At 36.1% G+C, this 25994-nt stretch overlaps 1 protein-coding gene across 4 annotated transcripts in view; it reads right to left on the reverse strand.

Annotated features, from left to right (window-relative positions):
• tjap1 (tight junction associated protein 1 (peripheral)) overlaps positions 1-25994 on the reverse strand; it is a 108820-nt gene that overhangs the window by 58158 nt on the left and 24668 nt on the right. For 2 of the 4 annotated variants that reach the window (XM_052572029.1, XM_052572027.1), the window contains exon 2: positions 5763-5896. The exons of the other annotated variants lie outside the window; for them this stretch is intronic. The gene's annotated coding sequence lies outside the window, so the exon portion shown is untranslated. The remainder of the gene's footprint in view (positions 1-5762; positions 5897-25994) is intronic. 4 annotated transcript variants of the gene reach the window in all.

The following is a 25994-nucleotide window of genomic DNA, read 5'->3' on the forward strand; positions in this document are numbered from 1 at the left end:
AAACGCAAATTTACAATCGGCAAGTCGGTCGGACTAAAAGCAAAAAAAAAATAATAATAATTGAGTCTGTCCTAAATTGACAGGGTCGGTCGGGTTATGGCAAACAAGAATATTTTTAAGGATTGCCTCAGGAACTAACTGATCTCTGCTTCATTATAGTTTGCACAGATTTTTTCGGCGCGACCGTTGATCTTCCTTCAAAACAGCCGGTACACTTCACTTCGACACGCATTAGATATGGCTTTTGTTCACACAGCGCACGTCCCGGGTTGAACCTGGTTTCTAGGTCCCCGACCCAGGTTCAATACCAGAATCAATCCCAGGACGTGGTTGCTTTCACACAGAAGGCGACCTGGCAATGTTCCGGCAATATGCCAGGTCCGACGTGCAGTGTGAAAGGGGCTTAACAAATGTCTATAAACACTTGAGGCAACTGTACTGGGTGGTGATGGGAATAATTCAGCCTCTAACACTTCTGGAATCGGATTCCAAACCTGCTTCAATGTATAAAATGGCTCGTTGTTCAATTCTGGGTGTAGATTAATAGAAGCCACACAAATATGTCTGCTCTGATGTGTCAACAGAAAAAAAAGTATGCAAACATGGTATCAGAGGAGGCAATGGTACTTTAGTTCAGAAGATGTTGAGTCTTGTTTTCTTGGCCGTGCACAAATGTTCAGTTGTATCCAACAATTTAGTGAGTCACAGTACAATGAATCATTTTTCTCCCCCGACCCCGGTATGGGCCCAATTTTGTTACAGGCGACAGTCCCAAATGTGTCATCAAATTCTAGGAAGACTTATAAAATCTACCAACCAGGGGTGTCAAACTATCAGCTTTCGTTATGGCCTCTCAAATGTTAAGAGTTTATCCTTAAACCTAGTCCATGAAAACATGTTGACTTTATGCATTCTCATTTAGTCTTTAATGCTGTCTTGCAGTTTTGTTCTTAAAAAGCAGCCAAATGTGTGTAAAATTACCAGCTTAGAGAAAAAACAAAACAAATGTAAGAGCACCAAACAGAAAAGGACTCCAGCTGAACAGTCCATGAATGGAAGTAGAAGAGTGTCACTAATGATATGGAGAGACATAAACTGGGGAAATGATACTATTCATAATTTGTATCATATTCAGTAGTTAGTATTTCATGTCATCTTCTGTTGCTATAAATATGGCGGTTTATTTGTGCTCTCTTTTGTCTGAAACTGAGCTGCAATTGAACACTGTGACTTGAGCTATTAATAAACAATTTAGTTCAAATATTCCCCGAATCAGCAATGCTATTGCTTTTTATCTATTTAAGAGCATATATGAACCTGCAAGCTGTGCTTACTGTAGAATATTTTAAGTGATAAAAACATTTTTTTTAAACTAAATATGACAGTCAAAAGAATAAACAGCTATCAAAGCACATTTTAATTAGCAATGCACAAGAAAATGTCTTCAACTTTGTTTTCTACTAAATAATGAAAATAAACATTTACATACTGTACAATTTAAGGTAAATTTGAGGAAATTACAAATTACAAAATATTGGTTATGTCGCCCTGGAATTAGTCCATTTGTGTTTATAGTAGTGCTGTCAAACAATTGATCATGATTAATCACATCCAAAATAAAGGGTTTTGTTTACACAATGTGTGTATATTGTGTATTTTTATTATGTATAAATACACACGCATGCATGCAAACATTTAAGAAAAGTATGTTGTTTATGTATTTACACAAAATAACATAACTGTATAAATCTACATCTACATGTAAATATTTCCAAAATATATATATATTTTTGTGTGTGTGTGTGTATTATGCATAATAAATAAAAAACAGTCCACATATGTTATGTAAACAAAAACTTTTATCTTGGATGCAATTAATCGCGACTAATCGTTTGACAACACTAGCTTACATGTAATTCATATCCTTTGATTCTTAAAAGTGGAATTTTAAAAGACATTCCATTCTGAATGATGCACAACTCGACGTAACATCCGCATGTTTGGGAGACTGAACTCGCTAGACAATTAACATGGACATATAAGAGGCAACGTAGAAGTGATCCACTTAGTAACCTCGAAGTTCGTATACTGACCCTGAGAAAGGCGGAGGAGTGATTCGGTTTACCTGTCGATGTCATTCAGAAACTAAAGCATTGTGTGACAGACAAAACAAAAAAACATCTTGAAGGCTTGAAGATAAGCACTTCATTATCAGTGTTACTAAGTAACGCGTTACAGTAACGTAACTACTTTTTCGGGTGAAAAGTAGTGTAACACGCTACTACTGAAAATTTGGTCATTTTTCAATTCGGCGCAACGATACTTTTCCCATGGTAAGATTTGACAGCTACACTGCCATCTGCGCGCTTGCGCAATAGTTACAAGCTCCACACGGTACCTGACAGAGGCTGGTAGCAGTCTGCAAAGCAATCATGTTAAGTGACAAGCAGCTGACGCTAACTTTTGAGGGATGGAGGTATTCCCAATACTTCAAACTCGTTGACACTTATGTGAGGAATGTGAGTGTAAGGTGTACACTGTGTCCTGGTGAGAAACTTTTGTCCACTGCCATTAACTCAACTGCCAACCTCACCAAGCATTTAAAAGGAAAACATGCTAACATGAAGCTTGTCGCTCAAGATCCCCGGCGGGGAAATTATGATATGTCGAGTCCAACGCCAAATAAGCAGCTAAAACTTCATTTTCACCACCAGAAGGTAACTAAACAAGAGTTGGACAAACTTGTTGCTTCGTTCATCGTTGATGAAATGTTGCCCATCAATACTGTCAAATCTCCCACTTTCAGAAAGATACTTAGCAAAATACCTACAACAGGAGACAGGCGCCCATGGTCAGATCGTAGAACTTTCACAGGCTATCTGGATGAATGTTATCTAAAAATGGAGATTGAATTAAAGAAAACTTTCGAGAGTTTGCAGTATGTTTCAACCACTGCGGATATATAGAGTAGCCTTAACCGAAGCTTTCTGGGAATCAGTGTGCACTGGATCAATCCGCGCAAATTGAATCGCGAGAAAGCTGCCATCGCATGCAAAAGAATAAAGGGCAGGAATACATATGATGTCATAGGCTTTGAAATGGAACAGATTCACTCATCGTTTGGCCTTTCACATAGGATCACCACCATTGTTACAGACAACGGGTCGAATTTTGTTAAAGCTTTTAAGATGTATGCACCCCCTGAGCCTGACGAAGAGGAGGATGAAGAGCAAGATGAGCAAGGTGTAGTTTTCATAGATGTGGAATAGTTGCTTGGAACCACAGAAGTACAGTTTTCTCTTCCCCCGCATTTTAGGTGTGCTTCGCATACGCTCAATATGATCTCGTGCAATGACATCGACAAATGGAACATCTATTCCTAAAGGAATACTGCAGTGTTTTGAAACCGATGACAGTAGCACTGGATATCTTGCAAGGCGAAGAGAACTGCTACTATGGTAGTCTTCTACCAACCCTGGAAACCCTGATGTCAAGGACGTTCGCACTCCAAAATGGACTTTCAAGGATGACAGCTGACCTACCGGGTGTAATTGTACAGGTAAGCCAATTCTTAATAGCCTATCTGAAAGTTAGCTACAGGCCTACGTGTTGTATCCTAGTCATTAAAGATTTAGTTTCATATTTATGTGTGAATAAAATAAATAAATAAATGTATTTCATGTATGTTGATTATATGAAAAGTGTAAAGCATGAGTAAGATCATAATTTTGCGCAATATATCGGGAGACAAATGGAGTGGGCAGACATGATTTTGACCACTTTATTAAGTTTGTTTTTGTAGAAAGCCTTTCTTTAAAATGAATTTCGTTTTGTATTAATTGTATCTTAATTTTAATCGATGTTTTATCAACCAATTACCTGAATATAATAAATAAGAAAGTAAATATAGCATGCAATATAATCATCATGTGGATATCAAGTTCGGTGGATAGGGGGAGCGGAGCAGAGAGAAGCGGTGTGTGCATTAACATAGCCTTTTTAATTCTGAGGCTAGTCATGCTATAAGTTGTGCTTGATTTTATTTTGGCTAAAATGTCTTTGCCTCTAAACATTATTGTGCCATTTTATTTTATTTACACAAGCCATCGACATCAAGACATTTTTAAGTTATTATTTTTTCTGTTGGATTTAGATGAGGCATGTTTTATTTTGAGAAATAAGATCACTTTTGAGGTTACCATGTTGTTCCTAAGGAGCTTATTGATAAAAAATTTTTTTATAATAAAGAGCACGAAAGAAATACCTGTTATGTCCTCCATAGTATAACTTTATGTAGGCCTACACATTAAGGAACAGATATTGGGTTCTGCCCAAAGTCAAGCAACATAAAAGTAACGAGTAACATAAAAAGTTACTTTCCAAAGGGGGTAACTAACTAAAGTAACGGATTACTTTTTTAAAAAGTAACGAGTAACGAGCGAACACTAATTTTTAAAAGTAACTTCCCCAACACTGTTCATTATTAACAAGCATCTGAGCTGGACAGCGTTCAGTTCTACTGGCCCATGCTCACTTTTGTGCAGGGCTGGAGTGAATAATTTAACACACAGCAAAGGTTCATATATCTCTGTTTCTGCAAATAAAAAAAAGCCATTTATTTTGCAGGAACTATGAATATAATAACTCTGCTCTTTATAGCAGGTCTCTATAGCACTTGTCAAGTCAGATTAGCTCAAGCTTTAAACTCACTCACACTCTTAACAGAGAGTAATACAAACGATTATTGCTGTCAAACGATTAATCGCATCCAAAACAAAAGTTTTTGTTTACTCAACATATGTGTGTGTACTGTGTATATTTTTGATAAAAAAAGGCACACATATACAGTATATATTTTGAAAACTTTTTTATATATTGATATAATTTACATTAAAAATATTAACATTACAGATTTTTCTTGAATATATACATGCATGTTTGTATACATAAAACAGTAGACGCAAATATATTATGTGAACAAAAACTGTTATTTTGAATGCGAATTAATCCATTGACAGCACTAAAAATTATAAATAAATAAAAAACAGAAAAGTCTGCCTTTTGACAGATCACGTTTAATACGCCATATGTCAGCTAAGGATCATAAATAAAAAAGAAAAAGAAGTAAAAAAAAAAAAAATGGAATTGGCTGTGGATGAACTCCTATCTTAATTCATATCTTTCTCAAATGTATTATCAGTTATGTCTAAAGCGACTGTAAACATTTAATTGTTTTAATGGCCACACATTAAGGTCCAATTCTTACTATTTACTAACCATTAACTATGACTTTTGCATCAATAAACTCCTAATTTGTTGCTTATTAATGGTTAATATGGTAGTTGTTTAGTTTAGGTATTGGGTAAGATTATGAAATATTTAACATTTGGAATAACGACACCCCTAGGTTTCAATAGAATCCAAAGGAAACCAGCCAACCACTAAAAACTGTTGAAGGCAAATTAGTAAAGAACACCCTTATTACTGTCAGAGCAAATGGCCAGTTCATAATGCAAAAGATCCAGTTGTAAAACACTACCAACTAGATTATATAAATTAATAACAGACAAGAACATAAAGCTGACCACTTATCAGTAAGAGCTGGAGATAAAGTACAAATGATTTATTTCCAGCAAATGAGTTGACTTAATTTACACCTGTTCGGCAAGATCTGACACAGAAAACATAGCCACAGTGAGCATCACAAGAGACACAGAAAGTTACAGAACAGCGTCAAAATACCGCAAGGCATCGCCCCTCACCTCAAGTGTGCATGTTGCATTCTCCAGAGTCATCGCCCCAAGTGGGTCCCTCCGGTCACCAAGGAAACTCAATCTAGCTCACGTCTCACTCCTCCTCCCCCGTTCAGCATGTGAACCTCAGGGCTATCAATGACCTGAAACAAAAGCAGGTGGATGGAAAAACCTGAGCGTCACTGGCACCGGAGCAGCTCACTGCCAATCATTCAGGCCCAGGATTAAGTGTCAGCGAAGACGCGGCGGGGCCCATGGGACAGCTGGAGCAAGTCTCAAATGAACGTCTGCCTGACTGATCTGCATTAACACTTACTGATTCGCTCACTATAACACCAATCCCTCGCACTCCCCGCGGCCCGCGGCAGAGACGCAGGCATAAAGCAGTTAGATGCTAATTAAGGTGTGATCCATCAGGAGAAAGTGGCTTGATTAATGGATGTGAGGGACAGCTCTGCGGAAAGCTGGATACTCCCCTGACACTGCACACCAAACAAACTGCCTGGCACATGACGAGACTCAGTGATGCTTGGAGGGAAAAACAGCAAGAACAAGCAGAGAGCGAAAGCTCAAATGTACGTGATGGTGACTCAAGACCAATTTGAAAGTGTTTCTTTGCCAGCCAGTTCTTGTCTAAGCAGATCTATCTCGCAGATTAACCTGCAGAGTTTGAGACCGGACGAGTTCCCTATCAAGATTGAATAAAAAAAGTGAGATAAATAAATATCATTACTTTCTCACACTCATGCTTTTCCAAACTTTTATCTTATTTGTTTTTCCAAAGAACACAAAAAAGCTATAAAAAGGACAAAAGCTTTCATTTTTGAGTTAAGTATACCTTAGTTCAGCCCAAAAATAAAAAAAAGGCAACAGTTACTCAGCCATATGTAGTTCCAAATTTACAAGTATTATTTATGGTAAAGGGAAGCTCAAAAGCGCTTGCTTGATGCACCAATGAGGTTTGTTTTAACACATCAAGCAAATATGGCTCAGCTTCTGTTTAGCATACAGTAACTAATGTGCCCAATATATGTGTATTTATCAAATATTATATGTGAATGAAAGCCTAAATTAAATACCTTCATCACATTAAAGGGGTCATATGATGCGATTTTAATTTTTTCTTTCTCTTTGGAGTGTTACAAGCTCTTGGTGCATAAAGAAGATCTGTGAAGTTGCAAAGACTGAAGTCCCAAATCCAAAGAAATATTCTTTATCAAAGTTGAGAGTCAACCACGCGTACCGAAAACAAAATAATGTTATTTTAAGCAACATTATATGACCCCTTTAAATGAAGTTCATCCAAAATGTAAAATTATCCTGTAATTTACTCACCCTCAAACCATCCTAGATGCCATATATGCCATTCTTCATATGGCATTCATTAAAGGACTAGAGTCGTATGGATTACTTTTATGAGGAATGGATGGACTTTTTGGAACTTCAAAAACTCAAGCATCCTTCACTGCCATTACAAAGCTGGGAAGAGCCAGGATATTATTAAATATAACAGATTATTTTCGTCTGAATGAAGAAAGGCATATACATCTAGGTTGTCTTGAGGGTGAGTTATGGGATAATTTTAATTTTTTTTCCATTTTTCATTAGGGTTGGGAACTGAAAACCGGTTCTTATTCAGAACCAAATAACAGAAACGCCGCCCTGCCTCCCCCCCTTTTTAATTATGAAGCACATTGTTTCCAATGCACTCTACAGATGTGTTGCATCTTTAACTGCTAAACACATTGTTTTCCACGACTGTATGTACTCGAGCCTTTGATAACTGTGTAAGCCGTTTTGTCTGACTGTACATGTACCGGCAGCGCACACCACCTGCCGCCACTAAATTGCATTATATTTGTCCCATATTGTTATTAATATACATACTGACTTCAGCTTGGACCAGTAAATAAATAGACTGCTATTGTTATGCAAGTATGAGGGTTAGATTATTTAGTGTACAGGTGGAAAAATGTGGAAACCACTCATTGCATCACACCATCTCCTGACTGCATTATTATTTGTAAATTAGAGGCTTTATTGAGTGCTTGTATACATGGTTAAGTATAACAATTTATATGTCATTAATTTAGGGAAATGAACAAGTGTCTTAGCCCTCAAGGGACTATTGAGCCAACCACCTGATTCCTGCTTGAAAACCAAAATGTTTTTGATAGTGTAAAAAACAATCAACTTTGAAGTATATGCCGATTGATGGACTAGCATTAGTCAACATTACTTACTACCTTCCAGCAACACTATATTCAATTAAGGTTAAATGGTAAAAAAAAAAAAACATAATAGTTAATTTAAATGGAACCAGAATCAGAACTGGAAAATGTACACTAACTATATCCAATCCTACTTATGAAGATCCGTATACTGTAATATATGTTGAATTTCAGGGTTCAGAAGACTTTAACTGCCTAATTCATTTGCCAAGAAGCTGCACTGGAAACACAAGGTACTAGAATTGGTGAATGAGCTGGAATCGAACTCTTGTCTCCTGCATGAGCACCAAAGCTTTACACACTGCTACAGCTCAATTGACATTAACAAGTTTTAACAGGTTAAATGTTTTAAATATGCATGAAATTACAATAATAAACAGTGAATGTAATTTAATCCACTTATTCTACTTAGAGCAGAGAAGCCGGCTGGCCACATCATACAAAATACTGCAAGTGCAATAAAAACCCAATTAAATCAATTACATGACTGTTTTAGTAAAGCAAGACTGCTGTTCTGTATTCCCTGACTGTTCCATCAGAAAACAAGATAAGGAATAACAATAAGCAGACGTTGGAGCAAGTGAAAGTCTCAAAAGACAACAGCTGGTTTCCCAGGCTCATCAGTATGTTGATGTGAAGAGACACAATGCTTCTAGAGGTGCAACGCTCTAATGTATGAAACAAATATGACTTTGCACTGGCCAAAGAAATCTCATCACTCTAAAATGTAACCGATGATCTTACTAATAAAGTGAAGTAAAATATACTTGTTCTGAATACATTTGTTGACCTTACTAAATTTAACCAAGTAATCTCAATGTTTTAACACAGGATTCAACTAAGCTGTACTTACAATACTGAGTATTTTTAATGTTTGCGAGTGATCATGCGCAGTTCCACCAATAGGTGGAGTCGATCTGCACTGCAACGTAATTCTGACAGAAGCAGCACATGGAAAGTTGAGTCAGCTCATGTTTGTCATATTTTTTAATTGCTCTATTACGCATAAATCGATCATATAATAATTTGATTAAATATGGAAGCGATGCACAGCTACATTGGATGGGATGTTATTTTAATTCAGTTGTAGGATTGTCTTGGATTATGCTAATTAGGGCTCCCTAAATTGTTCACTGACAAACTGTACAAAACATGGGCAAATTATAATTGTGTTTTTGCGCAGCTTGTCAGTGAACAACAGCTCTGTGTAGTTAATGCTGTTCCATGTGAAAGCACGCAGGTGATGGAGATTTACCGCTGATTACAGAACCAGCTTTACTGACAAGATGCGCATTAAGGCACATTAAGATGCTGGAAAGTCATGGCCTAGTGGTTAGAGAGTTTGACTCCTGACCCAAAGGTTGTGATAGTGAACCCACAACTGCTCCCTGGGCGCCGCATCATAAATAGCTGACCACTGCTCCGAGTGTGTTCACGGTGTGTGTGTGTTCAATGCTGTGTGTGTGCACTTTGGATGGTTTAAATGCAGAGCACGAATTCTGAGTATGGGTCACCATACTTGGCTGTTTGTCTTATTAAAATAATGAATGTGATTTATTGTGCAGCCCTAGTGCTAATCGAAATCAACAGTCTGGCATCAATGACCTTGATGAAAAGTGTTTAAATCAATGAACTTTTTTTTATTTAATTTTTTTATTGGGACTAATTTGTGAAATATGAGCAAAACAAATGTTTTAATCGTTTGTAAAGCTGTTCTGACCCAAATTTTCATATTGGATTCATGGAAGTGTTTGTTTTTTCAAAATAATTGCTTTAGCTCCCTAAACTTTTTTTTTTTTTTTTTTTATGAACGAGCGAGAATTTACTGATATGTTATGATATTATTTTAAATGGTGTTGTACAGGCACAGCTATAATCTATATATTATGACTTTTAGATTACTTAAGATTAAATGTTTGAATTCCACACATTGATTTGTAAATAAAAATATGTATAATAAGAGTATAGTAAGAATTTTGTATGTTAACACTGATGTTTTTATTTTATTTGCAGAGATAAAATTGTTAAATGAGTCACGCAAAAGTATTGGATTTATTTATTTAGCTAAAAATGAGCTCTAAAGCATTATGAAATTCTTGAACAAGTTAAATGTGTTAAGATTCAATGCTTCTTTCTAGAAGTAAACTGAAACTAGAAACTAAACTGTTTTACTGTAATATTAACTAATATATTAGCTACTTTGATGTATCATTCTCTGTAAAAAAAAAAAAAAACATTTCAGAGCACTGTCATTGCATTTTTAAAATACATTTATTCAGGCTAAGTTTTAACTTTTCTTTCCAGAGCACAGCAGTTTTTCATGGCCTTCCTCTCAGAGAAGAAACCTCTGATGTTTTTTTTAAAACAATGTTAGTATTTTTTTTTTTTCAGTTTCATTCAAAAATCCCACACACTTTATATAGGATATCAATTAAACTTCATTAAATGCTCATCTTGCTCCAGATTAGCAACCTCTGAATTTACTTAATTTGTTTATTTAAGCCCTTAGTACATTTTGTTATATGCATGTTCTGCCATAATTGTACTATTAATTTTGTCTAATTTCTACACAATACTTAACGACCATTGTTTGTCTCTGTTAGTTGTACATGAAGCAATAGATAATGTACATTTGTGAGATTATTTGAAAATGTAACATGAATTGTAATCTTGCTGTTGTTTTTTTAGGACTTGTGAATGTGACACAGCCCAGATTGCATCTCCATTTGGATGTTTTTTTACTGCTCAAGTACAACTTTGATTTTATTCTTTAACTTTGAGTCTTTCTTTCGATTGGACACTAATCTCTGAATCCAAAACTACAGTCAATAAAATCTGCTGATGATGAAAGTCAATGCTGTTTGCCATTTAAAAAACAAAAAAAAAAAAAAAAAATTTAATTCTGTGATTTTGCTCACCCTCGTGTCATTACAAGACCATAATATCTTGGTTTGGTTTGACTTTTTAGTCTTTGAAACACAAATCAAGTATTTTTTACGAAATCTGAGAGGTTTCTGTCCTTTTGTCGACAGTCCAGGTATCCAAAACTTAAAATATAAAAAAAAATTCATTAAGATGTATTTAAACAAATCACATCCACTCAATAAAAATTTGCAGAAATAAAAATATTTTGGTTACTTGGACTTTCAGTGAAGGAACAGAAGTATCTAAGGTTTCCTTAAAAGTTGAAGAGACAAAAAATCAATTATTGGGTTTGGAATGACACAAGAGAGAGTACATTTTCAATTTTGGGTGAAATATTCCTTTATGCTTGTTTGCACAAACATTTTAAAATTATTTTAATTGAAGTTATACATTGCTGAACCTTAATCGAAAATGTTTTTCTACTCCTAGAACAATGTTTTATTGTGAAAGGTTATTTATTTTATTTATTTTTTTGGATTGGTCACTGTCACTGTCAATTTTACAATCAACTGATGCTGATTGTTAGTTTCAGATTAAAGATTTTCAAACAGTCAGTATTCCTAGATATATTTTCTTTTATATAGTTCAACTTGCATTGCACATTTTTTGGTGCTTTTTGTGCTTCAAAAAGTAAAAAGTGTCAAAAAAACAAACAAACAAACAAAAACCTTTAGAAGCGGTGCATGAATGACATTCATTTGGTACACTGTACTCCCCTGTAGAAAATAAAAAAAATGTTTTACAACAGTTCCGTTATTGCGTTTTGTCTTTAATGTTTTTAGTACAGCTTACTTGCCAATTTTAAGGCAATCGGTGAACACTAATAAGAAGTTAACACAACTAATTATTTTAAGTCAACAGTAATTAAGTATACTTTATTAACAAGTTTTCTGTACAAACTGTTTTAAGTTATGCAAACTTAAAATTAACACACTACTTAGAAATGTTAAGGCAATCGCGTTCCTCACTTTTTCTAAGTATAAAGTCAATTTATTACATTTTACAGTGAAGTTACTCAAGAGCTGTAAAAGCTGCTCAAAGCTCAAAAGGACTTTCAAAACTTCTCAGATTCGAAAACCAGACGCCCATGCTGGGCAGGCTTGCACTTAAGCTAATGGTGTCTGGCTTTTGACTAGCAGGAAACCACTGGAATCAGATTAAAACGGTAAAACTTGCCATTGTGTATTGAGGACCACTGCACAGCAGGATGTAACACGATGAGAACTTCTCTAGCATTATTAGGCAACCACACTGACAAAATGATGGAAATGTTTTTTCTAGGGCTGTCAATTTAATGTGCTAATTTACTGTGATTACTCAGAGAAAGCAATTTATTCAAGTAACCATGCCACCAATGCATTCAATACATAGATTCCATAAAAACTTAATAATAAAATAAATAAAGGCATTTCTAAATAAACTATATCTTTTGTAAACAAAAACAATATATCAATTTATAAATCTTTCTATTCAATTTATAATTACTTTCTGTAATACATTGTAAGTTTTCATCTGGCAGAACAATGTACTATCAAGGGTTTTAACAAAATGTTAACACCAAATGCAGATAAATGTGTGTAGTCAGAATTAACTTGATTAATTAATTGCCATATTTAACTGAAACATTAATTCAATTAACTTTAATCCATCAACAGCCTTAGTATTTTCTTAATCAAGAGCTCAAAATGTGGAAACGGTAATGTGTAAATTGTGCTTCAGGCAGCTGTGGATGAGACTAGCTTTGAAAACCCTGCTAGAGATGTGTTAGATTGCATGAACAATGAATGCCAAACTGACAGCAAGTCATTTGGGCTGCACATGAAGGGAACATTTAATGACGCTGCATTGAGAGGTGGACTTATTGTGATTGTGTCAATCCTCTGCATCACATTCACCACGTCATTTTGGATCAAGAAAACCCATATGAAAATTCAATGGATCAGTTGAGATTCAAGGTGATTTCTAACCCTTCACAATATGGACATGCAGCTTCATGCAAAAACCATAACGCCCAGAAAATTTAAGGCACTGAGCAAATTCAGAATGCAATCATCATCCTGCATTATGGTGCCAAGGGTTCAAGCCTTTCATCTTTTTAACTTTTCTTTCTTGTCGAGTGCCTTTAGCAAATGCAATATCTGAAGAGACTGAGTTTTTACAGCAGTAAGAAATAAGCAAGCAATTTCACTCGCTGAAATACACAATCTCACCGTAATGAAGTGGAGCCGTTAGAGAACCTTTGACAAATCAAATTTGCAGTAATGATATGATCAAAAGGGCAGAGGTGACATTTCCGAGGGAAGTAATCAGCTGGGAGATTTTTTAACTTGAACAAAGTGGAAAGATCTGAACATCAACCCTGCACAGTTGAACACATACAGTACATGTGTGTGTAAGTGTCCGTTCAAGAGAAAGGAGAACTGATGAATTTTGGAAAGCCCTTCCCAGTTTTTGTGTGTAATACACATCAAACAGTCAAGATTTTTAAAAAAGTACACTTGATGAACTAATCTAGAATCAACAGTGCTGCTGTTTTCTTTCGGTCTTCTGTGAGAATTGTCTACACAAAGACAGCTTCCCCCACAAAGGCCTAAATCCTGCTCTGTTGATCACCATGTAATCTCATCAGCCCCTCTGCTCCTCGGATGCTGGCAAACACGGCACTGGTCACGTGGGCTCAGGGTCAGAGATGAACGGAGGGCACACACACACACACACACAGAGCAGAGGAAGGGATAGGCTGAGTCACAGAAGTAGCTGTGGTTTGTGTGACAGATCGAGTCGAGTCAGTGGATGGGTCTGGAAACTGTCAGCTCAATGAGTAGCAGACGTTTGATCCTAAGTTCACTCTCGCCGGCCTGTCCACTGAGCATGTGGCAACGGGCAGATGTCTCTGAACAGCATCTGCCAAACATGGAAGGACTGACGTGAAATCAACTGAGTCATCATGACGTTTCTATGTAACCTCGACTCACCTTTTCTCACCTGTACACTCATGTAGCGATCCAAAGGGTTCTTAACCCTATAAAGCCTACTCTGATTGTTAGGTTATACATTTTTATCAAGCTAAAGGCCTTTTAATTGTAAAAAATATACACGGTTCAATATGTACTTTGGTTTTTAACCACGATTTTTGATTCGGTTCTGATACTGACTGGCACAGAAGAGTGTTTTTTTTTTTTTTAACAAACTAATTTAAAAAACTTTTAAACCTATGTACACTGGAAAAGTTGTGGATTATTATATGTCTGCTTGACATTTCTTTTAAAAGAGGCATTTTTTCTCAGATTTTTACCAAAAATAGGATGGATTGGGCATTATTGAGCATTATAAACACATAATGTGCATTTCATTCATACTGGATGCCAAAAATCCACTATGCATCACAGAAGTAACGCTGATGACATTTCAGGAAATCCCTGATATAGATAAAGGCATTGCTATTAATGTAACTGAATAAATGCAAGGACAATAAACACTCGCCCGCGACCACACACACACAGCCAATTCTGAGAGAAATAAAAACACACAGGCATTATTTAAATGCAAAACCGAAAAGCCATAATTCATAAGCACGTATTGAAGCGTGGATGTCGTACCGAATGCTTCGATATTACCGTATTTTCCGGACTATAAGTTGCAATTTTTTTCATAGTTTGGCTGGTCCTGTGACTCATAGTCAGGTACGACTTATTTCTCAAAATTAATTTGACATGAACCAAGAGAAATGAACCAATAGAAAACATTACCATCTACAGCCGCCAGAGGGCGCTCTATGCTGCTCAGTGCTCATGTAGCCTACACTGAAAACATAGAGCGCCCTCTTGCGGCTATAGATGGTAATGTTTTCTCTTGATTCTTGGTTCTAAATAAATGCGAATTATAGTCCAGTGCGACTTATGTTTTTTTTCATCATGACGTATTTTTGGACTGATGCGACTTATACTCAGGTGCGACTTATAGTCCGAAAAATACGGTATATTGAGATTTGTAACATTCCTAGTAACAACTATTAATAATATGATTTATGAACACTTACTGGACCAAAGCAACTTAGGTTTACTTGATCATCCATACTTAATCTTTTAGGGAAAAAAAAGATTTTTTTTTTTTAAATGTGTCAATTATGGTCATCAGGCTTTTGAGGAATGATTATTTGTTCATCTCTCAGCTGTTATTGTATTTGTATTGCATTATATGTTTTGCCCCACAATATACTAGAAAGATTGGATCATGAAACTAAGCATTTTAATATCATCTAACTATAAACTATTATTTGGATATATAGAGTGAAAATATAGAGTATATAGAGTGTATAGAGTGTATATGGATTTTATCCAAGTGGTCTGCTATACGTTTATAAAGAGCTCATATAACTACAACCTATATGAATTTCACCTTAATTTTAAGCCAAACAAATATCAGCATCTGCACTAAATTTTTGGGCCTCTGAATAAAATTAGTTTATTTTTTTCCCTTCTCTATATCATACTACTGCATATTAGCCATGAATATTAAATAATAATAATAATAATAATAATAAAAAGAAAACACAAACAAATTAAAGATGCAATAAATTGTTCCATTTAAAAAATTATAATAATAAATCTGACATTTATTTAATAATTCAGGCTTTGCAGGGTTAAAAAAAAACACCATCTAAAATTTGTACCAGAAATTTTACACTGTTTTACCCTGTTTACTTGGTACTACAGAATTAGCAAGACTTCTTGGAAAGCACTGCTGTTGAACTGTGTTTTTGTGTAAATGGCCAAAGTCACAAAGCGAAACCTAACTAAAACAGAAACCATTACTGATATTTTCAAACTCATATCTAGTGTTTGCCATGTTGAAATTAAAAATCTAGTCCAAAAGGCACAAACATATATTGGTGCAATCTATCAAGAAGTGATAACCATGGAAACTGTTACCACGGTCACAGGTGTGTTTAATTATTTCTGATTAATTTTGTTTGTGGAGGAAATTAAAGTTAAATGAAGCTTTAAAGCAGTTTGCAGTTCACAAAGGTATTTTGAGAATCGTGCCATGCATTTACTTTCCAATGCAATTATTTTCTTTGTGTTGTTCATCTGATTGAGCTCCAGTCTCATAATTGCACAAGATGACAATAGTTTAATTGTTTAATGAATGATTTGGAGCAGCAAAACAACTCAAATAACACATTTCTTGCTATTGCACGTGCAAGTTTTCGCATTCCAAGTCAAAACTGTCAATCCCAGCGAGTGTCAAATGGATTCCTTTCATGATATATTCTCACTTCCTATTTACTTGTTTAGAATGCCAGGAAAATCAGAAATTGCAGAAAATATTATCGTAATTAAAAAAAAAAAATTTTATACATTATTATGGGCTTTGTTTTTAGGTGGTATGCATGGATGAATTAAATCAAAAATCAGTAATCAATATGCAAAGATATGTTTCATCTACATACAAAAACATTACCTGCATCAATGCCCCAATCTTTTTCAAGCACTTCCAATGATAGCAAAGCAGCTCTAAGCTATATATTATTTTTTTTACTAGTCTCTAAAACCTTCTGATACCAAACCAAAAACCGGACAGTATGTAGCTACTGTGTTGCTTCTAGTTAGGTCATGGTGCAAGACGCTTTAAATGAAAGCATCTGCTAAATGACTCCATCTGACTTTTATCTATTCACTACATAGAGATTTAAACATCAGTGAGGAGCAGTGACAATTATGGCTGACTATATTAAAGTCCAACGAAAATGCATTCAGAGAGCAGCTTCTCACCTTTATTTAAATCATGTGTCATCCAGTACCAGTGGAGCACAGAACTCTCACACATTAGCAGCACTTGACCTTGGCATTATCATTTATTCTAATAATAAATCAAACCCTGAATAAGGAAAGTCTGCATAATTCACGATTTTCCTTTTAAAGGTCAATGAAAGTCTGACAACCAAACCCTTTGTCATCACCAACTTAATTTCAGAGATGTTTTTCTCCACTCTCTCTTTATTGAGCTAGGCTATATGCATGCAAATGTAAGTGAACAGTCTGACGTTTGACTGAACAAAACACTGAGGCTTGTTTGTTGGGTTTTAGGGGTGCTCATTTTAACTGATTAATGCGTATAAGTTGCTTTTATTATTTCATTCAGAAATAGGCCTAATGCTGAAGCTTAATGTTTACAAACATTATAATAAACAAATGTAAACATAGCTAGGCTATTTTAGTCCCATTCACTCAACAAATACTTTCAATAAAAAGGTACAATTTGTAAGATATTTGCAGTAAGATATCCAAAAACCTAGGCTAGTATTAAATATTTTGAAGGTGGTAACAAAAGTTAACTAACATCATTGACAGGCGACTGCACGGCCCCATGTCACAGTTAAGAATGGGAATTTTCTCATGATTTACAAGTAGTTGAAAACAAGATATTGTTAGTAATCAGCTGGACAAAATATATAACACTAGCCTAGTGGTTTTTGGATATTTTACTGCAAATATACAGGCCTATTTATTAATTTAACCATTCATTTAAGACCATGTGAATCCCTCATGTTCTGTTGTTTGCTGCTTTTTGCACATGCAAAATTAATCCCCGGAAAACAAATGTTAGTAATTTTAATGGGTCACAGACACTTATCCTTTCTAATTTAATTAAATTCTAATTTAAAATAATCTTGCTGGTTAACAATTAATAAGCTGATTTTTAATAACAGAAATGAACATCTCTATTGGATTTCTCTTTTTTTTTTTTTTTATATTCTTCATTTACGGATGAAGAATATAACTGTGCCATGTCTGCTATGCACTGGGGAAAAAGCAATGACTCAAATGCATTAAACAACACAAATTTATTCGCTGTTAGCCATGGTGGATTGATTTGATCCATGATTGAAATTAAGGGCTGCTTAAGAATAAGCGTGCACATCAAATTATCTCGACTCAATGAACCTGGATCAAGTTAGTGAGATTGCATGAACTTAAATTGTTGTTTATGAAACTGCTTTAGCCCTGATTTTTTTGTTAGGTGATTTTATTTAAATTTTTGGACTTCTAATCCCTGCTTTTCTTAGCGTATTTTATGAAACAGCCCCCAGGTGTATCAATTATCTTAATATAAAAAGCTACAAAAAAACATTTCAGCAACATTACATGGCCAAACCCCATATTAGAGTGCAATGGGAAGTTAATGGTGGTTTAAAGTGAGTTTTGAGTAAAAGCGCAGTATAAATTTAATAAATTGTCTTATTGAGCATGAAGCCGTGTTTACGGTTGTGTAGTGTGGACTGAGATTTTTGCTGAAACACAGTGGTAAAGCCAATATGGACAAGGATCGTTTTCATTTTAAAATGTGGTTTTAAGATGAAAAGGCACTAGCGTAAACATAGCTGTGTCTCTATGAAAGTGTGTCTGTGTGTGGCGGCTCTCAGGTCCGAGTCAGCTAATGAAACTAAAGGGGTCTAATTAAATGAGTTACATATTCTATTAATTTTGATCTTGCTCTTCACACTCACCTGAACAATACAAAAGCACATTAACAAAGCTCTCATCCCCTCTGCCAAGTGCTCTCACAACGCTTTAGCAGAGCAAGAACACTTCACCAAAATAATACATTCAATGACACATGTCCCCATACCAACCCAAAAGCACAAATGACATGAAAAAAAGAAGAAAAAAAACACTGTTTAGAGGGAAAAAAGCTAGCAACTGTTTAGGAAAAAATAGAGAAGAAATTAGGGAAAATTATATTATACAACACTGATCAGGCACAACAATAAAAGGCCAGTTCATGTCATCATTTACTCAACTTCTTTTTTTTCCTAAATTTGTATAGGATTCCTTCTTCTGCTGAACACAAAAGAAGTTTCATTCATACTGCAAGTCAAAGGCCACCATTGACAATCATTGTCAATGAATATCATTATTGATTAGTCGCGTCTGCTCACTGTGCACAGAAAACTTCCTGCAGTCACATCAAATTATACCACAGAATAATGCCTTTCTAGGGATGAAATTCATCTAATATTGGAAGAAGCAGAGTGAAAAGTGTTCTGCTTTGGGAAAAGTGTGTGACCCAAGATGCCCAAAACATGTGAATGCTTCATTTTAAACTTTAAGCTAAGAGGTGTAAAATACTTGAGTAATTTTTCTTGATTACTATACTTAAATATTATTTTGGGGGATTTGTACTTTACTCAACTACAATTTAAACTGACTACTTGTACTTATACTTGATTAAATTTCTGGAAAAAAAAAAACATTATTTTTTACTCCTTACAATTTTATTTCATCTTGAATAGTACATTCTATTTTTAGTTTATCTTATGCACATTAAATACGGTAAACAGAAGCTCAAATGTGTGTGCGTGACTTGAGAACTAATGATCATTTCTACTTCAATTATGACTTTCATCAGGTAAATGTCTGGCTTCGAAAGTTCACCATCAAATATGAGGAAGCATATTGAGGTAGCAAAGTTGTGTGTATTGGTATTTGTATTTTTCTAACATATGCCGTTTCAAAGTTGTGTGTATTCGGTTGTTAAGTGATGACGTAAGAAGCGCTGCTTCCGGGTCCAAGCCTCAACTCGCTTCACTTGAGAATACGACCTCAGCAGCCGTTTATGAGCACTGTTTATTCATATTAATCATTTAAGCTAAACGATTTCAAACTTACGGTATACACTACAGTCTCCCTGCTCACAGCGTCCCAAACACAAATAATTTTTTATATATTTTTTTATATTTATATTTTCATTGTCTGGCTATCTGGGACTTCGGTATGGAGTTAAAGGTTAAGATTTCGCTAATATTCTTTTTCTAACTGAAAATGAACGTGGATTTGCGCAGCTTCTCTGTTAACAACGGCTCTGTGTAGTAACAGCTACTCTTTGTGAAATCGCGCACCTGATGGAATTTACAGCTGATTACAGAACCGGCTTTACTGAAGGGATGCGCATAACGTCGGCCGATCATGATCGGAGCACCCCTAGTTACCGCCTTTACTGATGTAGAAACCACATGACAACAGTGTCGTGGACAAATGCGGAAGTAGCTTCGCGACAAACTTCAACTAGAAAGAGATGCAGATCTCGCTTGTTTTACTCGACAGGTGACTTGTTTTGATTTGTATCTTTACAGAAAACCTATGCTATTGTAATGATCAACAAGATTAGTACACGCGATTGGCGTGTATGCCCCACGCCAATCGCGTTGCATCGCATCTCTAGACCCACGCGAGGATGCGTCTGATCCGTAATCTGATCGGGTCTTTGCATTGACTTTATATGTAATCTACTCGCGCAAATCGTTGGAACTTGCGTTAAATCCATGATTTATCTTTCCGTCTGATTGATGGTCATCAGTGGTTGGGTAGAAGACAACAAATCCCATCATTCCACGCTCCTCCTTAGCGTCATCAAACCACGCGATTTTTATTGTTTGGGTAGTGCACGACGGCTTTCTTCTTTTGGTGGGAGGTTTTGGTGTCACAGCACTTTTGTTTCCAGGCACAATGTTAAAGAACGCGACACACACGCCAACCAGAAATCCTGTATAATTCAATCAATCCGATGACGACTTCGACACTTCTGAAATGTTTCCACTTTTGTGTCCTATATGCATCAGTCATTTAGCCAACGGTCCATGGGCGTGATGTCTAAGGCTAAGACTAACATTATAATGACACGGATAGGTAGAAATGCTGTCCCTTTAAGACGGAAGCCATGCAATACTGACACATGTTCAGTTTTCACCGACCTGTTCACGTTCAGTTAATACATGACTGACTGTATTTATGTGATACTATACAGTCTACACCAGTCTACACCTAATAAAACACACCTGCCTTTAATTTTTAAGTGAGCCTGAAGACCTTAATTAGTTGCTTCAGGTGTGTTTGATTAGGGTTGGAGCCAAACTTTGCAGGACAGTCGATCGCCAGGAGCGGTGTTGGGCACCCCAGGTCTAAACAATAGACATGTGAACTGCTGTGTGTGTATTTGAGTGCTGAGAACTGATCACGTGCTATAAATGAAAACTGAAGTGGAGCGTGCATGAGTGAGAGCACTTCTAACGTCATGATTCCGCCTATCCCACCTTTACTAACTGTAAGCTAATCAACAAAGACTTGTGACTCCCGGGAAAAACGGGTTGTCTGGTCACAACATCCCTACCATTTCAGGTGCTAAGAGCATGGGTTCAGATCGCTAGTTCACGCTAGTTCACGTAGTCTATCCATCCACTGTGGCTGCCATACTAAGACAAGATATGTGAATGCCCACCAATTGCAATCCAATGACAGGGACGCACATTTTGAAGGACAAGACAGAAGCCTATGGGATATATTTTGAATGTCCAGTAGTCCTCAAATAACATTATAGTCCCGTCTCGTCAATGAAGACACGACGTATATTTCATCATAGTTTTTATCATCAGATATTAGTTTAAGCTTGTCAACATCTCGTCTTCGTCACAGAAAAAATGTTTGTTAGCCCTTGTCAACAAAAGTAGCACTAGTCAAAACTAGATGTTGGGGGGCCTACGCAAAATATGGAGATTTACTTGTAAATATTCATATGCATTTGCCCTAACTGATTTTAAAATATAATTTTGGCAGCTCCTGAAATGGGTTGTATTGCCAGTATCTAAGCGGTTGAAGAATACGTTACAGCGCTCATTCAAACTTTTTTATACTGTTTACTATAACGGATTATAAATTTTTGGTTTTGGCTATTTAGTGTTTTTTATGCCATTTAAAAAAAGAAAACTACAGTACACCAATTAAAACTCCAGTACACGTCTGTATAGGGCTGGGCAATATGAGCAAAAATTCACATCTCTGTATTTTTTGGGCTGAATTGCTGTCTATATTCCTATATGAATTCCTATATATCTTGGTATTTAGCCTATATATCTTGGTATTTTGTATTTGGATTAAACAAAGTGAATGTAAGCATGTAGGCATTTATTATGGGCAAAAAAGGTTAAAAATCACATTACATTATAACATTGCAATCTAAAAACAAAACAAAAAATTAAAGCAGAGGTTAAAGTTACTAAACTTAAAATGAAAATAACAAAAATCACAGACTAATTGAGTAAAAATGGTATTTTGATTAACCCATTACACTTTAGAGTTAGTGCTATCATACAAATACACAAGTATGTTTAAAATTCTACATGTGTCACATTTATTATCCAACTACAAATATTTCAGCAAAATGTATACTTTAGTCAGAGTTATTGCGCTTCTATTTTATTGAGCTCTGTCTGTTTGGCGCGCACGCGCAAGGTGGCGCTCGTTCTTAATGAAGTCTGTCGAGATTAGTGGCTAATTGCTAAAGCAGAGACTCATGCACTTCTGACAGCAAAAGGGAAATATTTCCTTTTTTTTTTACATTTACAGATGGAGAATATACCTTTGCAATGCAAGTTTTGCATTAAGGAAAACAGCACATCTCAAACACATTAAACGTTTTTCTTTTTTGGGTGAACTATCCCTTTAAAACCACCTTCCTAATATCATGAAGGCCCCCTTCGTGCTGCCAAAACAGCTCTGATGCATTGAGGCATGAACACCACAAGATCACTGAACATGCCCTGTGGTTTCTGGCACAAAACATTAGCAACAGATCCATTAGGTCCTTTATGGGTCAAATGTGTTTGTCTAGCACATCCCATAGATGCTCAATCATTTACATTACATTTACATTTATTCATTTAGCTGACGCTTTTATCCAAAGCGACTTACAATTGCTATATACGTCAGAGGTCGCACGCCTCTGGAGCAACTAGGGGTTAAGTGTCTTGCTCAGGGACACACTGGTGTCTCACAGTGGATTCGAATCCGGGTTTCTCACACCAAAGGCATGTGTCTTATCCACTGCGCAAACACCACCCACAATCAGATCGATATCTGGGGAATTTGGAGTCCAAGGCAAAACTATGAACTCTTTGTCATGTTCCTCAAACCCAATGTGGCCACAGCTATCAAGGAAAACCACTGCCATGAAGGGGTGTAGGTGGGCTTCAACAATCTGAAGATTAGGTAGGTTGAACATATTAAAGTTACATCCAAGTGAATGACAGGACCCAAGGATTCCAAGCAGAACATAGCACAGCCTCCACCAGCTGGCCTGCTTCCCATAGTGCATCTCATCCTAAAGTAAACGACACCCATTCACCTGGCCATATACCTGATCTAAAAGAAAATTTCATCAGACATGGCAAACTTCTCCCATTGGTCTATTGTCCAGTTGACAATCACGTGCCCATCATAGGTGTGTTTGTAGGCAATGTAATTCTCTTCGCCATGGGTCTCAAAGTCTATATAAGCACCAGACCTCCATCACAATCCTGTCTTTAACCATTCATCTGCTTTCACAGACTCCTATCAAAGGCTGTTTGCAGTGCACCTCTGACAATTCTCTCCTATTTGACCCAGCAGGGCTCATGAGTGGGCTGTGCAATTACACAGCAGGGAAAGACATCATAAATAGCTGAAAGACATAGAGCCAATAAGAAAAGGGTGGGGGAGATCCTATTTTCATTTCAGTCAGCTCCAGACCAAATTGCTGTTGCATGCATTGTCTTTATCCTTGCCTCAGGAAACAAAGCACAGTCTGGGAACCACCGGCAACAGTGAGATGGATTCAGATCCAGTGACTGGAAAAACACACTGGTGAGGAGAGAGAAGAAACCAGCAAGGGAAAGTGAAATGTACCAAATCAGTGAGCTGATACAGGCTTGTCTCTTAAAGACATAAGAAAAACTGTGCCCGTTTGTGTGTGACGCCTTCAAACTGATGTTTGAGGCACTAACACTGACTCCACGAGCCTCAAGTGACATTTCAAGTCAAGTGTTGAGACTTCATAAACGCTGAAAGTAAAACACTGTTCAGTTCATCAAATCCTGCTCTTTAACTCACACTGACATTCCACATCTAAAAGTGAGCTTTTAGTTATCCAGATTTCTTTTTTATTCTAAGGGGAGCGGAGAAAACGGTGGTAGAAGATAGAGAAGAGAAAAAAAAGAAAAGGAATGGGATGGAGAAATGCTCCGGGCCCCTGTTAAACTTACACCTGCATGTAGACCACAACTCTAGTCTTCCTGTAGCTCAAGTGGTAGAGCATTGCGTTAGCAAGCAAGCAACCCCAAGCTTGGGGGTTCGATTCCCCGGGAACACATGATAGGTAAAAATTGGTAGACTGAATGCACTGTAAGTCGCTTTGGATAAAAGCGTCTACTAAATGCATAAATTTAATTTAATTTTTATTTAACTCAAGAACAAGAAGTCATCTGAAACCGACAACTTAAAAGTATTTAAAATCATTAAATTACTACTACACTTTACTAATTTATTAATAATTATTATAATAATTATCCACTCAATAATTCATATTTTTATTGAAGAACATCTAGAACATCCTGAAACTTCTGGAACCACAAAATATGGCACAGTTCATTAATCAATACTAACAGTTTCTGTTAATAAAACCAAGCAGCTTATTTGAAAATAAGCAGCTTTGTTAAAGGATAATTAGAGCAGAAATAGTGAAAAATAATTTGCTTACATGTGGACTTTAAATGTTGAGTCAAAAGGTTGAAAACCACTGCTTTAAATCCATATTTACATTTTTTATGGCAATACTTTACAATAGTTTTATTCATTAATATTAGTTAATGCCTAATGTACCATGAACTAATCATGAACAACACCACTTACAGCATTTATTAATCTTAGTCAATGTTAATTTCTGCATATATTAATTTTAAAAAAATTAACATTTCATGCTGTATAAATTAACAATATTGTATTATGGATGAATATTAACATTAACAATGAATAAAAGGATTTTTAGAACCTAGATTAATTGATTAGTCATTCTTAGTTCGTATGTTAATGAATTCCCCATTGAAAAAAAGTTACCACTTTTCATGTTAGGGCTTGCTTGACAAGTCATTTTTAATTGCTGACTAATCAGCAGGTCAATGTAAATGATTCAAGGTAAGTCAATTAATGCAGACTCAACAAACAGACTAGCTGTCCTTGAATGGATCAATGTAAAACAAAAAAGGAAATGTGGCATCTGTTCTGTTTGAAAAGAACTGTATGAGTAATCCATCATGAAGTCAACTCAATCTGCAGTTACCACAGAAACAATATGGAGCTCTTAAATGTCAGAACTTTGCCTAATTAACATAACCCGCCTGAAATTATATGAGTGACTTTCAGCTCTGCTGAATGTTGAAGCTGATTTGGAATTAAAATATGTGGATGTCAGAGACATTTGTCTATACAACAGCTGACATTCTACATCCCAGCTATGCCTGGTTAACCTGTCTGCATGTGACAACAACCATTTTTCCATTTGATCATTGCATCATTGTATAGTGTTGTCAAAAGTAACCACCGTGATACCAGTCGGTATTGAAATTTTAAATACGTCCATTTCCTAATAAACTAATAAAAAACAAACAGAAAAAACACACTTAAATCAGCTGATAATTGATATTGCACCAAGATATCTTGTATCTCTAGGCAATCCAATTTCTAATGTCAAAGGAATAAAGAGTAATATAATACCAAGTGTGAACAGCAGGAAACATGGAATAAGATAACCCAGGATTAAGTTAACTCCAATTTAAAAATGGCCATGTATAAAAAATTTAGCATGTTTAAAGTCTATAAATCTGTGGTTCATAGTCTGTTTTAGCCAGAAAGAGTGTGCTATGCCGCATACGTTTTGTCCAGGGCAATTACAGGGAGTACAGAGCATTGGGAACGTGTGCCGAGATCCAGCCGGGAAGAATGCATGAGAGGATACCAACCATACAGCCTTGCAAGAGTAGAACAGTGAAGCTGATACATCTGCGTGAAGCGTAGAGACAAGCCAAGACCGACGACAGACGGAGACTCCCATGCAAGTGAAAAGTCACATCTCTCTTATATTAGCTTGCCTAACTTACAAACCTCAGCGCATTCCCTCTTCATCTGCCTCTATGCACCACTGGGCTCTTCCGAGGAGAAACAATGAGGCACAAACTTTCAGATTCCAGGAGCTATTCAACAGATGTTCCCACAGTCTG

Source organism: Carassius gibelio, chromosome B13, assembly GCF_023724105.1.
Source record: "Carassius gibelio isolate Cgi1373 ecotype wild population from Czech Republic chromosome B13, carGib1.2-hapl.c, whole genome shotgun sequence".
NCBI lineage: Eukaryota > Metazoa > Chordata > Actinopteri > Cypriniformes > Cyprinidae > Carassius > Carassius gibelio.